Source organism: Hydra viridissima, unplaced genomic scaffold (genome assembly GCF_058129835.1).
Source record: "Hydra viridissima isolate aposymbiotic clone 2 unplaced genomic scaffold, HvirCarnegie_v1 scaffold_17, whole genome shotgun sequence".
Classification (NCBI taxonomy): Eukaryota; Metazoa; Cnidaria; class Hydrozoa; order Anthoathecata; family Hydridae; genus Hydra; species Hydra viridissima.
In genome coordinates this window covers 201906-216863 of record NW_028324316.1, presented here as the reverse complement: position 1 = coordinate 216863, position 14958 = coordinate 201906, and positions in this window count along the sequence as shown.

The window sequence follows — 14958 nt, the reverse complement described above, 5'->3', positions numbered from 1 at the left end:
ATCTCATATTGTTCGTTAACGTTGAAATAAGGTGGATGATCTAACGTTTTCGTAGACACAATAATGTTGTTCGGTCTTCTTTCCTCCAACTCTCTAACCCTCTCTTCCAAAATTTTTAATTGCAAATCCAAACTGTGAACTTCTGCTGAGGCAACATTTCTAAAAAACTTGTGAGGAGCATGCATTTTACATATTAAAATTAAATTTTTAGATCATTTTTGCAAACTTAACAACTCATTATTATCTACCCATGAATTAAACGAGTCTGGATATCCCAACCATTTGACTAACGACTTGCTCTTGGTTTTGCGAATGATTTTTTCAATTCTGAATATGTCTTGATGTGTCTTTTGCATCTCCTGCTCGTAAAAGATGCCTTGAATTTCTTCACCGTTAGCGTCAGAGATTTTATACGTGGGTGGATTCGTATACTGAACTTTTGACACTGTAAAAACCTCCTCTGTCCATCTCGGTGTATACCCCTTTTCAAAATGAGACTTCTTTTTTACAATCCGCACTTGATCACCCATTAAGAATTTTGGTTTTGTTGGTAATGTTTGATCCTTTCCATACAGATTCCACCATACCCTACCTTTATTCTTTTCATCGCTAGCTTCAACTGGTGTCATTTTGATAGAAGAGTGCTTTGTGTTGTTGTAATTTTTCACCATCTCATCTAATACGTCAATATATTTATTGGTATTGTTGGCTGAAAAATATTTAAACATTCTCTCTTTCATCGTTCTGTTCCATCGCTCGACAACAGAACTTTTTTCCTCGTTTTCAGTGGAGTATAATTGCACACCCAACGCTCTCACGTGCTTGTTGTAAAACTCTTTTCCTTTATCTACCCACAATTTGACGCATTTTCTTTCACCAAAAATCTTTTTCAACGATTCTGCCACTTCAAGACCCGTTTTGCTTTTTAACGGAACGATCCATCCATACTTTGAAAACACGTCAATCACCATTAGCAAATATTTTACACCCTTGTTGAATTTTGAAAACGATTGCATGTCCACCAAATCTGCGGCCCATATTTCATCAATGTCGTTTACAATCACCCTTCTTCTTTTAAAATGATGAATCACCGGTTTATGAAGCTCCTCTGCAAGCTGATCCGTCCATTTCAAATCACTCACACCCAATCCAAATTTAGCTTTGGCTTTGATGATTGGAGCGATAAGTTTTCGCTCGCTTATTTCTTTTTGAGTGGGATTGGGAATCGAATTCATTTCTTCAAGCATCATTCGATCTGCTAAATTTCGGTTTTGTCGGTCGTTAAAATATTTATAAGCTAAATCGTGGTAATATGCAGCATTGTCTACTCTATCCACCGGTTTGCTCCAATCTTGATACATGTCTGTGGAAGTGAGTCTTTTGTCTAAATTGGTTCCAGGCCCTGCAAAGTTCATACCTGGAACGTGCATTTCTCCTGGAAACTTTGCCCATGGAAGTTTGATTTTGTTAGAGAGTTTGTTGATCGATTCAACCAAGTCTCCTCCTTTTGCAGCCGAAACAAACTTGCATTTTGTTATCCCACAAGAGTTGCAAGTCCCTTTCAACATAGTTCTGTTGTTTTTTGTGATCTCGTTTTTCAAGTGAATGGTTTCAGTCTCTCTTCTACACTTAACGCAGTACATTTTAACATATATAAAAACTTTTTTAATATAAAAAATATGGAAGTGATGAAACTGTCGTGTAAAATTGGGAAAACCAAAAGAAACAACAGCAAGCTTTTACCGAGAAGCATTCGAGGAATCATCGTTGGAAAGTCTGGATATGGAAAAACAACGCTGCTCTTAAATTTACTTTTAAGACCTGGATGGCTCGATTACAACCGATTGTATGTCTTTGGAAAATCTCTTTTTCAACCAGAATACAAAATACTCAAAAGATCCTTCGAAAATAAACTTCCTAAAAAGGATATTGTTGATTTGTTAACGGATGATGTACAAGACGAAATGGAAAAATTGAATTTAAACCCTGACGATGTTATTAACAACCTTTCAAAAAAATATTCCAACAATGATGATATGGAGTGTCAATTCTTTGAAACGGCTGATGATGTGCCTGAACCTGAATCCTTAGACTCGACCAAAAACAATTTGATGATCTTTGACGATTTGCAATTAACCAATCAAAACAAGTGCGAAAAATATTACATCCGAGGAAGACACTCTAACGTCGACTGCTTTTACCTCGCTCAAAACTATTTCGAGATTCCAAGACATACCATCAGAGAAAATGCTAACTTTATTTGTCTCTTTAAACAAGACCAAAAAAGTGTTAATCACATTTATCAAGACCACGTTTCGTGCGATATGAAAATAGAAGATTTTAAAGCCTTTTGCAATCATTGCTGGAATGAACCTCACGGATTTGCCGTTATTGATCTCTCTTCTAAAAAGAACGAGGGAAAGTACCGAAGCGGGTTTGACAATTTTTTATTTTTCTAAAACAATTTAAAAAAGAATTCTTATTTAAAAAATGTCAGGTATAATAATCGATGTAGATGGAAAATCAAGTGTTATCACCACTGATTTTTTGGATAAAATCGTTTTTGACGAAGGAAAAAGTTATGAAATGGCTTTTCTCGGTCTTGAGACTTACAACAGCATTCCAAATGTAAACAGTAAAAACAATTCTTTCAAATACAGCATGAACAATCGAGCTCATTGGGAGAACATTATCATTCCATCAGGAAGCTATGACATTAAAGACATCAATGACTATTTGCAAAGGTCTATTTTAAACACAATAAAATCAGCTCAACGTGGAAGTTATATTATTGCAAATAAAATTAATTACTCTCCAAACAACCTTCAAATTGGAATCAATCTTAATACTTTAAAATCAACCATTAAACTTGGTTTGAATTATTTGATTGACTTTAACGTGGAGAATAGCATCTCTTCAGTTTTAGGGTTTACTAAAAGAAAATTAAATTCCAATTCCGAATACGAGTCGGATCATATCGTTAGAATTTCAAGCATTAACACCATCAGAATCGTTAACAACGTTATTGGATCATCCTATATTAATGGAACCCAACTCAATTGCATTTACTCGTTTTATCCGAATGTTAGTCCTGGCTATAAAATCATCGAGAGACCAATGCATTTGATTTATCTTCCTGTTAAACTGTTTGAAATTTCAACAATGGTTACTCGCATCATTGATCAGAATGGAGATTTGGTTGATTTTCGTGGAGAGGATATTACAATACGATATCATATTCGAGAAGTGAAATAAATAATTTTTAATACATAAAAAATGAGCAATTATCAAACTATCAAAATTAACATCTCGCAGAGCCAATCTGATAAAATTAAAAAAGCCATTCATGACAAAACCGATACTAGCATTAAGCTTTCTCATCAAGACTTGAACGGTAAACATGTTCTAGCTATCACTAATGCGCAATTGAACAAAATTAGAAAAGCGTATGAAGCTGGTAAAGGAGTCACACTCAAACTTAGCAGAAAACAATTATCATACAACTCAACCATTGAAGGCGGATTCATCGGAGCTCTTTTACCGTTATTAGGTATGTTAGGCAGCACTCTTGCAACAAGAGTAGTTCCTGCTCTAGCTACTGGATTGCTAGCAGGTGTAGGTTCTTCTGCTGGCTCTGCTATGATTGATAAAATTGCAGGAAGAGGTCTTTTTTACATGAGCAAAAATGGAAAAGGAATGAAGATAAAAACTTTAGGTGGAGAAGGATTGTTTATCACCCCATGGACTAAAAATGTTCACGGTGATGGACTCTTCATTAAAACTGGAAAAGGTTATCAATCTGTTGGAGCCGGATTATTACTCGGACCTAACTCACCCTTTAATAGTATACCCTTTTTAGGTGCCATTCTATGAAAATCGCTTGTTAAAAAATTCGGATAAACTTTTTAAGAAAATAAAAAAAAATGATCGACTTTCAATGGATTGACGTAGAAGGAATTGTTTTACCTAATGCAGCTTTAACTAACTTTCAATTGATAAAGGCTGCTAAACAGTTAAAATTAAAAAACTTTCAAGGCGTGTTTGTCAGGGATGAGTTACCAAAAAAGCCAAGAAAAAAAGAATGTGGAATTGTGAATACGGGAGATTCAAGCACAGATGGATTTCATTGGGTCTGTTGGTATAAAGACGGGGATAAAAAGTATAGTTTTGACTCTTATGCTCAGCCTCCTCTTGTTGAACTGGTTGACTACTTGAAAAGTCCGGTTTATTATAACAGCGAGAGAGTTCAGTTTGGTGATACGTCTTATTGTGGCCACTTGTGTCTTTACGTCTTGAAAAAATTACAGGAAGGGGATGACTTTCAAGAAGTTATCAATACCTTGTGGTGACTGGTTAATGACTAAACAAGAAAAACTCACCACCATGAACGTCTTCCGATCACGTCATCACGATGTCTACACCGAAGAAATCAACAAAGTCGCACTCAGCGCTAACGACGACAAAAGAATTATCTTAGATGACGGAATTCACACCCTTGCCATCGGTCACTACAAAACAAGGCAATAAAGAAGAACAGGCATCTTGAAGAACTGGTATACAAATAACATGATTATTTTTATACTTCTTCTTGATTTTTAAAGACGACTGTATTGGTTTTGTCATGATATGAAGTGTTCGCCATTTTTTTATGCATCCTTAAGTATGGGAAGGGGTCGATGTCCTGGAACCGCCTTTTGACTATATATATTATTTAATAAATAAACAAAAGTTAAGTTTGTTTTGCGCTAAAAAGACGCGAAAAATGGGCAAAAGACGTATCACTCAAGGTGAAAGATGGCAAATTAATGCTCATATCAAAGAAAAGTAATAGAGAAATTGCCAGGTTAATTGGAGTTTCTGAGAAATGCGTTCGGACAACGAAGCAAAACTTTCTTCACACAGGTGGTCCCAGCGAGAAAACGAGGCCAGGTAGACCCTTGTCAACCACCAGAAAGGACGATAGTGGCCTTTTTAGAGCAGACAGAGCTAATCCAAGAATTAGTTACAAAGAATTGACCACAGAATTCAATACAACGCGAAATACATCTATTTCTCAAACCACAGTCCGCTGAATACTTATCAAATGTAAGATTGGAGTCTACTCTGCTTTGAAGAAACCGCTCCTGCGTCCATATGATAAACAAAGGCAACTAAAATGGTGTAGTGAAAGAAGGTATTGAACAATTGAACAATTGAAAAACATGTGGAGAGATACTTTGAACTTATTAATTGCAAATCTAACAAAGCAGTCAAAAGAATGGCTAACGAAAAGTATTACGCCAGGTACATTAGACCGACTGTGCAAAGTGGATGAGGCTCGATAGGAATCTGATCATGTTTCAATTACAAAGGTGTTGGTATATGCCAAGCATACACCGGAAGAATCAACACCAGAATATACGTAGAAGTACTGGAAAACAACCTAATTCCATCAACTGACCTGCTTATGCTCAATGATAAACCTTGGAAACTTCAACAAGATGGCGCTACTGCACATAGTGCATACTATTCAAAGGAGTGGTTCAACGATAATAATATCAAGACAATACCATGGCCTCCATACTCACCTGATTTGAACCCGATTGAAAACATTTGAGCTTGGATTGACCGTGAATTGGCAAAGGTTCAAATTTCCACACTTGGCCAGCTGAAGGACGTCCTTAAGGAGACCTGGTATAGGGTTCCAGAAGCGATGTGCCAAAATCTTGTTCAGTCTTGTTCAGTCTGTTTTTAGTTGTATTAAAGCAAATGGTGGATACACAAAATATTAATTGGTTCATAAATTACGCCTCCAAATGTATCGTGCGTCTAAATTTATGAATAACTTTTTTTGTCTTATCTTTTTAATACCATGTAGTTGTACCTGATTATTACTTAGTACTTGTATTTTTTTTGTAAAATTTTTTAAATTTTGTATTCTGTATGTATTTATCTAATAAATAGAAAATAAACTAAACGGAAATCTTTTTTCGTTATTGTTTTATCGTTAAAAAAATAAAAATTTCTATTCTTAAGTAAGAGTGCGTCTAAATTTATGAAATCCACTGTATGTAATAGATAAAATGCAATAAGTAGAAAACAATAAATATATAACTAATATATCAAATATACTATATAAAAATAAATAAATAATATGCAGAAAGGAAAAAAATATAAGTATATAAATGACAATATATGTATGTAAATCACAATGAATACATGATATATATCATTAATACAAAACAATAAAGATATCTACTATAATTTAAAACAATAAATAAGCGTGGAACGTCGTTGTGTAACTGATCTTCTATGGTCATTAAATATGTGTAATCTTGATATATATTTTCAAGATTGCACATATTTAATGACCATTGTCAGATTATTAGGGAACATGTAGGTTGTTTGCGGTTTCTTTCGCTAAAAAACGCAAACGACAATGATACGAAAACCATAGGATTATTAGGAAAAAAAACTAAAGACGTTATAAACATTTGATGTTTTCATTTCATCCCACTCAAATTTCTTACTTATTGAATGCGAACACACATGTACCATTCATTTCATCCCACTCAAATTTCTTACTTATTGAATGCGAACACACATGTACCTTTGCATGAAATTTAAGAAATAAAGTCCAGTCTCAAAATTAAAACGAAAAATATTTTGACAATGTTACACAAGGTTTTTTTAAAGGTTTGCAGTGTATATAGTTCAGCAGCATTTTAACAAACTTATCTCTTGGTTTTTTTTTGGAACTTCAGATAAATATGAAAAATATAACTTGCCTTATTTCATAAAACAAAAACTATTTTTGATTTCTGCCGTCTTGTTGCAAACAATTAGAGAATACTAGGATTATTAACAGTTACAAAGTTGTAATAAAATTAAAAAAGAAATTTATGATTATCAACCTTCATGAAGAGCTTATTATTGAAAGAAATACTTTTGACCAGTTTTTCTTAAGATTTATATCAAAAAAGTATTCTCAAATTTCGCTGCACCAACATAAAAATCCAATATTTCTTTCTTAGAGAATCATAATAATAATTATTCACGCCATCGTCAAATGAAAAAGCTGAATACGTTTTCTTTTTTTTCTGAAAAATCAACAATAAAAAAGTACTGCATCAATTATAAATCTTTGCAAAAATAATTACAAAAGTAATATTCATAACTTTAAAGTAAAGAAAACAACTAAATACTGAAATGAAAGTACAAAACCAAAAAAATGTTCTAAAAGGTCAAAATTGGGTAAAAACATTAACACTTGAAGGCGAGCTTGTTCTTTTCTGATTTTTCTGAAATATGGCATTTCATATTTTCTATAAGTAGTCTGATTATTTAATATGCTATTAGATGTTCATAACATTAATGTGTTTTATGCGACTTGGAATTCTTTGAGTTATACTTTCATTGAATTGTTACAAGATAATAAACTGTTAACCAACATTGAAAAATTGGTTTTAAAAAAGTTTAATCCAGCTGATGAGTCATCTCCGTAGTCAAATATTAATGGATGGATAAAATCTAATGTTGGTTTAAAATATTGGAGCAGAATTTCACTTTTTCTAAGTGGATTGCCTGACATGTAAATCCCTTTCAAATCAATAACATCTTCGGCAAGTAATCTAATTAATGTTGGTGCAGCTATTTCTAAAAAAACATTTTTACTTTTTAGTATACTTGATAATTCAATAAATTCATCAGCCAAATGTTGTGGCACATAAAATATATCAGAGTGTTCGGCGTAACAGTGGTAGTTACTTATATTCCTCATAATTAAACCATGACCGTACGTGTTATTGGTATGACGTAAACGTTTTAAATGATATTGGTATTTGTCAAGTAAACTAATTTTTTGAAGAGCTTTTTTATATGCTGTAAGCCCGAATTCGGATTCCCATCCAAGCCAATCATCACCGCTTGAAACGATTTTATTTTCTAGTTTATAAGGCATTTCTGGTCCTTGCCATAATTTCATTAAATCACTATCATTAAGATTCCAGACGTTTAGCAAAACATCATCGCTCATAGTTAAATACCCAGTGTAGTTATTATGGTCGCGCATCGCATTTCCAACGCACTCATCGTAACTAAAGAATCCTCTATTAGAAATATACTTTAAAATTGGATAGGTTGAGCTCGATCCTATAGGTTCACAAAAAACAATATTGTTTAAAACTTTACCATAAGCATCAAGTAACAGTGAAATATGGTTGTAGTGAGCTGTGTTAAATGTTATAACAAGAAGAACATTCCTTAAATTAGTATTGACACAGTTATCTTCGCGTTTATTTCTCAGGTTACTATAAGAGCCATCCAGATAGTAGATATAAGATAAGCAAATGATAAGTGCGATAAAACCACTAAGCTTTATGAGACAATTGATCTGGCTTTTCATCATTTTACGTAAAAAGTTCAGCAAAGTTTAATAACTAAAATCGTACAAATAAAAATTTGATTATATAACTTAGTTATTTGTATATTAAAAAACAAGGACAAATATCTTTTTAGAATTACCATCTACAAACAAATTACTTCTTTATTTCTTTGGAAAAGTTTCTTAATGTTAATGGCACGTTAGCTTAAACCACTTTAAATTATTTTGAAAAAATAAACACTGTAGTGAAATTTATCTATTACCTGCATCTATCTAATAAATGTTTTCAAAGTTTTTAAAACGTGCGGCCTTTTAATATAGCAAAAGTAATAAGTCTTGTCAAACCTCAGATCTCTGTGAACGGTATTTATAAAGGATTGACCATAGTTTCAATAAAGCGAACGAAGGTATAAGTAAAATTGAAAAGTTGTTATGACTATATAAATTCCTAACTAAATGGTTGTTCAGACAATATAAGTTCCTAAGTAAATGTTGTAAAAACTTCGCTTTATTTTACACAAATACTCAAGTCTCTCAAGAGATACCTTAATAAATTGATAATTTAAGTTTGTTGTTACAGATAGTACTCGGAAGTGAAGTTAAACCAGTTAGACCTTCATTAAATCAATCTTCGAGCATTCGGTCAATACCTAACACTCCTCATCTTTGGAAACAACATCCTGCAAGTGCTTTATGCTTTGAAAAATCGCCCACAGCGTCTCTAGCTAGAAGTCCAAGAAGAGCTATCGAAACTAAAATTTTACTACAAAATTATTAGGAGCAATTAATACCTTAACGTAAATATTGCGCTCTTCTCAAGAGTTGAAAGATTTTTATAAACAATTTGTTTATCAATGAGTTTTGAAATAAGTTCAATTTCAATATGTAAAAAGTTTCATAAAATTTTAATAGGAATTATATAGAATTCATAAAATAAATAAAGTGCTATTTCTAAATCTCAAATTTGGTTTCTTTGATATTTGGAACACAGCGCAGCATGATTAAACAGAATAAAATTTAAAAACCATTTTCTTATAAACCTAACCACTAATAACACTAATCTGTTTACCCCACACAGTGGAAATTAAAGACCAAAAATCGATAAATTTTTTTGTTACTAAAAATAGAGATTTGAAATTTTGCTCAAATGTAAAGTAGTAAATGACGCTTCTAATGAAATACTTTTTATAAGAATTTTTGTAATACAAATTAAAAATAAATAAATAAAAATCAAAAACTTCAAAATTGGCATTTTTTTTATTTACAATTTAACATAATATTTTACAAATGTATGAAAATCCTTAAAACTATTAGAAGCGATGAAAAATACATAAAATGTTTACCTACTAATTATAGAAATATTTAAAACAGTTTCTTAATAACAATTTTTAAATAGTTGTTTTTATGAAATAATGTATAGTATATTAAAGGTACTATATCATAACTACATTTCGAACTGATTTCAGGACTTTCAGTTCCTGAAATCAGTTCGTTAACTTTCAAAAGCTGCAGAGTATCTTCATCAAGATCTTGCACATTTTTGTTATACGGTTTTCTAATGCTGGTGATTACGGATCGGAAGTGTACAGAAGAGTATGAAATACATCCTCATTTGTAACTGATCGAGAACGTTTTCCGGCATGATGAAGGGGAAATTTTTTATAATCCTTATTACGGGATTTTTGCGCATCTTGTGAAAGTTGACCAATAGGAAGTACTGCAAAATGCTTTATGATATTTTCTCCGTGAAGTAAGATTTTGTGTACTGAAAATGGCATATAGTACCATCCATAATTGGTCACATAGATTTGGACAGTTTCTACAGCATAACTACCAAAGATTTTGGCATTCATCATAACACCTGAGGAGAGAGCTTGCAGAATTATGTAAAGTCGCTTGATCAAATTTTCATCAACTCCAGTAATTTCAGCAGAGCAGCTTGCATTGTAAAAAAATCTTCTAGCACTATTACCATCATTTGTATTGCTACTTACTTGTCTTGGTTTGTCAATGATCAACCATAGCTCCTCACGAAAACGTTTCTGCACCAAGAACTTCTTATCTTGCTTTACCCGTTTCTTTTCTTCACATGTGACTGCCCATATTTGGAAAGAAAGGTTGTTAGAAATATGTAAAATTATTTCCATACAACGAATCCAGGCATATAATGAAGATAATCCGTATTGATAACTACCAAAGCTTTCAGCATTTATCATAACACCTGATACGAATTTTCATTTTCAGGCCTAGAAGCCACTTTGTTCAAATCTTTCATTTGCCGTGGAGTAGCTCCACATATTGTAAATGTAGACCCAGAAGGCTTATCCGTTAATGCCTGAGCCACTTTTCTGTTTATCATTGTTATAAAAAGTTCATGTTTTACTTGTACACTTTTACCATTTTAATTAATTATAGACGGCCGCAAAGAGTTTATTTGGCTTTTTATTTCATCAACAATAGCTTTAATTTTCTCGGGAATCTCTTTGCAAAATTTTATGCATATAGGTAGACAAAAAAGAACAGATGAAGGTATCAAACAACTGCGTCAGTTACTTTATCAATTAATTTGATAGGCACCAAAGAACAAATATACACATTTGCATCAGAAATAAGTTCAGATTCCTCTGGAAGTTTCTGCTTGCATTGACTTTGGCCAGAGGAACCATTACAGCATCGTTTACTATATAAAAGTAAATTTTTGAATTCAATACTGTACACGGAATTTATTGTCAAAATTCCAGAATTTTCGCATGTGTGTTCGTAATTTATATAGCAGATGGTGAATAGCAGGTCTGTTTATATTCTTGAATTTTGTAATATGGTGGGAATGTGGAACAGTTTAGTTCATTTGTCACTCTCCTCATGTACAAATATTGTGCTTTTATAAAATCTAAATCAATAAACACACTGAGTGCTACTTCATCCGTTTGCATATTTTTCTGGCTTGCGTTTCTCGATATTCAGTTTTTTTTGTCTTTATTAGCAATCTTTATTGATTCCACAAGTTTTGCTTCTGCCTCTTCTCCTATTGAACGCAACGCCTGAAGATATGCATTAAAGATGTGCTCGAATCTATATTCCTTAAGTAACATGGAATTTTTTTTTTTTTTTGCTGGATTCTGACGAATCTCCATAAACACACGGTCTTCCGAGTTTTTCAAAAGAAGTAGATGGAATGGAATCGGTAATTGCCTCTTCTGAGTTCAGTAAAGATACACAATATTCAGAATCCAACCAATCACTGTTCTTAGATAAAAAAGCATCCTTTTTCCGTGACGCCTTTATCCATCGTTTATTAAACGATGGAATAATGTGCCCTTGAATATCACTAATGATGAAACACAAGTTGTCCCCAGAAAGTTGATAATTATCTTTTAAAATTGTAGACAGTGCCTCAACTGTCCTTCCTCCATCAATATAGGAAAGCAATAATTTACATTTCGAACACTTAAAAGTTGTCATTTTAACAAGTCACAAAAGTAACGTACGTAATATTCAATAGTCAAACGAGTCGGTTTAATTTCCACTGTGAATTTGTTATAAAGATATAAATGTTTCAACTCTTTATGTATTGGCAGTATGCATTCACCACAAAATGAGTGCAAAAATACAAGAATGCCATGATATCAAAAAATAATTGATAATAAATTAAAAAGCATATACAAAGCTATTGTTATAAATGAACAAAATTTGAAACCACGATAAAAAGCGGTTTACTGTTTTTTTACTTTTATCAATTTTTTCCCGATAATAATGAAAACCGCACGTTTCTGCAGCTCATTCTTATACATGTTCTTGGCTGTATTTTTATATTCTGGATGAACAGACTTGTTCATTCCTCTCCAATTACGCTTCGTTGTAATGAACTGCTATGGTTTATTGCAAAGAAGTGTATCAGTTAAGGATAGAGTAAATGTTACATATCACTTTGCAATATTAAAATTCAAAAGATATAAATCTTCAAGTTTTTTTAGCAATAGGGATGATGTTTGTATATATTAGATCTATGAATATATTAGATGCTATTTTGTAATTTTTTTTTTTAAACACTTGCACATTTAGACAACAACAATAGCATTGCTAACAAGTATAGTTTCACTTGCTTGAAAAATTTTTTTTTCATAAATCTCCTAAATAATTCATTTTAAATTTAAAATCATTAAGGTAAGTTTTTCATTTCCTCTGTTAGCGTGATAGGTTTCCCATTATTTGAAGAACTTTTGTTGCTACAAATGGGAATTTGTGCTCATGAGATTTTCCTGACCCGTATTCTGTTTGATATAACTTATATCAAAAAAGTATCAATGGGCCAGAACCCGCATTTTACACTTACTTATATTATAAGTAAGTGTAAAATGCGGGTTCTGGCGCATTAATACTTTTTCCATACTTAAGGATGATAACTTTGATATATTTTTTTGTTGACTTTTTGTCAAAAAAAAAATGTTCGCTGAAATAATAAGTTATTATTTGTTTTCTTGTCATAATATTTGTTTTCTTCCCGTGCTGAAGTCTTCCGGTGATGATAAACCGCAATGATTTAAATTTATTTTCTTCTTTAAAAAATGTTTCTCGCGAGAACAAAGCATGCAGGTGAAATGAAAGCGTTGTTTGATATTTTGTTCAATAATATGAGGATGGTGTGTTTGAGCATAATTAAAGAAGGAATTCGTGTGAAAACAAAAACAACGATAAATTTAATGTTTGAAGTGGATCTGCAAAAAGATCAGTTTGAGGAGTACGTGTTTGATTTTGAAGAGCCGTTGTATGTAGGTGTTGAGAGTTATATGAGCAAGGCGTTTAAAACGATGAAAAGTGGTAGCGAGTTGACTTTGAATGCGGGAAGTTTGGAAATCGCCGTAAGATCTTTAGACCATTTTGCGTATAATATTAAGGTGGCGACGGAAAGCGTTCAAAACGTGAATTTGAGTGAGCGCTATTCTTTTCAATCAAAGAGAAGAACTTTGTCTTTGAGGTTTAGCGATATGTGTAAGATGATAAAGCCGATATCTGAATTTAGAGTGGCTTTAGAAAAGGGAGTGTTGATATTTTCAATGGAGACTAGCGGTATTTTTTCGGAGAGCTTTAAGTTTGGAGAAAAAACCGAGGATAAAGTGAAGGTTGATTTAGTGTATCGGTCTGAGCAGCTGTATCAAGTTTCAAAAATAGTTTCTTTTTGAAGCGTGTTGGATGTGTTTGTAGAAGAGGGCAAACCGTTGATGATTTTATCCACAGGAGAGATTGGAACGATAAAAGTGTATTTTCTTTGAAAACATTAAAAGCGTTTTAAAAGAAGTTTAAAGAATGGCGCCTAAAAAGGGAATGCTTGAAAAAGGTGAATTGGGTCCGAGCAATAAACCGGATCCAACAGATTCGTATCCTTTGCCTGTTTTTAAGAAGAGTCCCTCTCCGTTGACGTTTTTAGACCAAGGTCTTAAGTATAAGCCAGAGCCAGCTGCGGTTAATTTCATTCCTTTTCCATGTTTGTTCAAGTAAACAACGCCACGTTCGGCAATTTTGTCAACCATGGCAGAACCGGCAGAAGAGCCAACACCGGCAAGAAGTCCAGTGGCAAGAGCGGAGACAACTCTTGTGGCTAGAGTGCTTCCGAGCATGCCGAGCAAAGGGACTAGCGCACCGATAAATCCTCCTTCAATTTTAGAGTTGTGCATGAGTTGTTTTTTGCTGAGTTTGAGTGTGACACCGGTTCCGTTGCTGTAGGTTTTTCTAATTTTGTTCAATTGCGAGTTTGTGACTGCGATGATGTGATTTCCTTCTAAATCTGGATGAGTGAGTTTTATGCTGACGTCGGTTTTGTCTTGAATGGCTTTTTTAATTTTGTCAGCTTGTTCTTGCGAAATGTTTAATCTGATCTTTTGATAATTGCTCATTTTAATAGAAAAGGAAAAAAAAATTTTTTTCACCGATTGAAAGCGCTTCCGAAGAAAAGATCGGATAGAGTTGAGGATATTCTTTCTCTGATGTGATATCTGACGATGATGTCTTCTCCTCTAAAATCGATCAAGTTTCCATTTTGATCGACAATTTGCGTTTCCATTCTTGAAATTTTGCTTACAACGAGTGGAAGGTAAATCAAGTGAAAAGGCTTTTCAACAATATTGTAGCCAGGTTCAACCTCTGGATAAAAAAAGTAAATGTCGTTTGTCGTTTTTCCGTCTAAATAAGACGAGCCGATAATGTCGTTGGTTACTCGGATCACCGCCGTATCTTCAATTCTCACAATATTTTCAGACTCGTAAGTGTCGATCACGCTGGTGACTTTACTGGGATTGGAAGGGTTTTCTCTTTTTTCCATGTAGGAGTATTCATTTTTTTCGATTGTTTTTTATTCACTTGGAAAATAAAAATCGTCAAATCCGCTTCTGTATTTTCCATGGTCCTTTTTAGAGGATAAATCAATGACGGCAAATCTGTGAGGCTGGGACCAGCAATATCTGCAAAACTTTTTAAATTCTTCTTTTTTCATTTCGCTTGAAACGTGATCTTGATAAATGTGAACGATGTTTTTTTGGTCTTGTGGAAAGAGACAAATAAAGTTGGCATTTTCTCGGATGGTTTGTCTGGGTAGCATGAAA